Consider the following 3,332-nt stretch of genomic DNA (forward strand, 5'->3'; position numbering starts at 1 on the left):
ATATATATATATATATACAGTATATACAATTTAAAAATATGCATTTTACGGTGAACGCAGTAGGCAGTAGGCTAAGCACACTTGACGCACAATTCTCGCATCCGCGCCCGCCCTCGCCTCATGTTTGCAGCTGACTGCAAATGATCATAATTGATGGACAACTATGCCCGGAAAAAAGACAACAGCAGTCTGGCATCGAGAAAAGAAAAAGTTAAAAAGCCTAAGATGAAGCCCGTTTATCATTTTCATGTACGTTCATAATCCTGTGAAACTTTTTTGTCTGTTGACGTAACGTGTTTTAATGTCGGTAATAATTTCACCACAACCAACGCATCTGCCTTAATATTCTCTCTGAGTTTCCATGTTCCCTTACGAAAATTAACCGTGGTTTTACTACGAATAAAAAAACAAAACAAAACATGGTTCTTGTAGCCATGGTAACCACACATGGTTTTGTTACTTCAAATAATAATTAACAAGGAAGTATTCAGCCTAATATTTTTTGTGGTAATAAAAACAGACCTAAGCGAACAACAGCCTTTAAAATGACTTAAAATGCATTAGGCAATAATGATTGGTTAATTAATAATAATAATGTGGTTTCATTGAATAACACTGTTACATAATGTAATACAAAATAAATAAACAATTTATAAATGCCTGCAAAGGGTGCCAAAGGCCTGGTAATTGCTGTTGTTGCACTTACAGGACGATCAAATCTTTGTTTAATATTGACCAAACATTTAATTCAAATATCCACTTAATCTTAAATTTTGGCCACTTTATTTATTTGTAAGGCAACAACCATTACAAAAATTAACATGGTTTTATCGTAGTGAAACTGCTTAATTTTCTTTTGTGTGATTTCTGAATGCTTGAGACTATAAAATCAATCAGATAACTGTATTAATAAAACCATAGCTATGGGGGTAACTTTTTTTTTGTTAAAAATGTTTTATTACACTGACTGCTCTTAATTTACTAAGTTTAACTAATAAATGTTTATTTAAAAGTGCACTCAGTAATTCTTCAATGACTTATATTGTCACAATCTCCAGCTGGAGTGCCCAAGAACACCAGAGGGCACTCCACCCCTGACTCTTGCCACTCTCACTAACTACATTCCCCATATTCCTTTGCCAGACTCATTATCACTGATTGCATTCACCTGTGTCTTGTTACCTCAGCAGTCTCACCCTATTTAAAGCTTGGTTTTTCATTCATTCAGGGCTCAGTATTAGCCTGTAGCGTTCCCGTGTTTCCCAGTTCTTTGTTGCCTTGCCTTGCCTTGCCTTTGTGTTTTTTACCCTGGACTGATTCCTTGTATCTGATTGTTTGCTGCCTGCCCTGACCCTTGCCTGTTTTATTGGATTACTCTTTTGTCTCGCCCTGGATTGTACCTGTATGCTGTTGTTTGACCCGGCTTGTTTTGACCACTCTTTTCTGCATTTGGATCCTCAACTCTGTTGTCACGCCCCCTACATTACAAATATCTTCTGCTTCATTTAATTCAGGGTCAATACTTAAATTTGTTACAAAAGAGGATGAAGCGGTATTCGATTTTTTATTTAATTTATTATTGTTTATTTTGATCATATTTAATCTTTTTAAATGTTTTATTTAATATGTGTAATTTGTGTTTTTTTGCTATATATCTACAATTGTACTTTGTAAATAATACTCAATTATTTTTTGTTTTTTATTTTATTTCTTTGTATATAATACTGTAAAAAAATTCAAGATCAAAGAAGCAAGTGGCAAATCAACTATCACTCAAAACCTTACAGGGTACTATAATAGTGAGTGAGTGAAGTGAGACCAAGTATGGTGACCCATGCTCAGAATTTGTGCTCTGCATTTAACCCATCCAAGTAGTGAACACCCACCCGGTGCAGTGGGCAGCCATATTGCTGCAGTGCCCGGGGAGCAGTTGGGGGTTCGGTGCCTTACTCAAGGGTCTCACCTCAGTCGTGGTATTGAGGGTGGAAGAGAGCGCTGGTTATTCACTCTGTCTACCGACAATTCCTGCTGAACCCGCGACCTTTGGGTCACAAGTCCGACTCTCTAACCATTAGGCCACGACTGCCCCTAATAGAGATAGTGATAGAATATAAATATCTTGGTTTTATGCTTGATGAGTCCTTATCTTTTAAATCTCATGTTAATTAAGGACTAAATTAAAGTTAAAGATGTGGTTCTATTACAGAAATAAACCTTGCTTTTCATTGGAGGCAAAAAGATTACTTTTGCCACATTTATGCCAGTCCTTGATTATGAAGACATTTTGTATAAATCGTCTATCGAATTTTTATGTTCCTTTGACACTTTGAATCATGGTGCGCTTAGGTTTATATTACATTGTAATTTTAGTACTCATCATTGTGATTTATTTAATAGAGTTGGTTGGTCGTCATTATCAACAGTGTAGCGAATCAGCTCATGGGAAATATTAATAATTAATCATAACTAGTTATAATTAATTATGAATATTTAGATCCGCTGTAGATATTTACTTGACCTCTCAGGGTCAACTGTCTGTCAATTCTAAGAACGTTAATTTCCTGGTTAAGGGAAATAATTTTCTTACTGTACAATTCTACAAAGAGCTTGTAGCATAAATCTGCATGATTAAGTGACTCCGGTAATGAGCAAACAATGAACAACGTCAAGTGTGATACAAGCAAGGCTTTATTAACTACATAAACACTTAAACTGGTCTAACATACATATAAACACTTAAACTGGTCTAACATACACATAAACACACACGCATACAGTTGGTATAGGAAAGGGTTAAAGCTTAAGCAGTAAAGAGGAAATAAGGAATGAAGTGAAGTTATGGAACCATTTGATATTCAGCAGATTTACAGCCTGAAGAGAACATCAAATTCTTAGTTCAAACACACCTTTGTAAAAAGGTGCAAATGATAACTAATGTATCAATTAATAAGACTAAGTTTGAATACTTGCACGTCTCGTCTGTCGTTATGGAACCATTTGCATATTCAGCAGATCTACCCGAGGGAAACATCAGATTCTTAGTTCAAACACACCTTTGTAAAAAGGTGCAAATGATACCTAATGTATCAATTAATAGGACTAAGTTTGAATACTTGCATGTCTCGTCTGTCTGAAAGGAAGGCTTGATGCAATCTGAAGGCTCACGTGGATCTTTGCTGAAGTTGGTTGATGGAAAAGAATCAGTTTGCGTCAGAGAAGCTTGATGAATGGAAAAGTCGAGGCTGAAGCCTGCCACGTACTTAGGGTTTCCTGGAGCGTTTGTAGCTCACATCTTCTCAGAAATCAAACAAACCACCGACTCTGGGCGGGTC

The sequence above is a fragment of the Sinocyclocheilus grahami genome, unplaced genomic scaffold (assembly GCF_001515645.1).
Source record: "Sinocyclocheilus grahami isolate Dianchi unplaced genomic scaffold, SAMN03320097.WGS_v1.1 scaffold863.1, whole genome shotgun sequence".
NCBI classification, from domain to species: domain Eukaryota; kingdom Metazoa; phylum Chordata; class Actinopteri; order Cypriniformes; family Cyprinidae; genus Sinocyclocheilus; species Sinocyclocheilus grahami.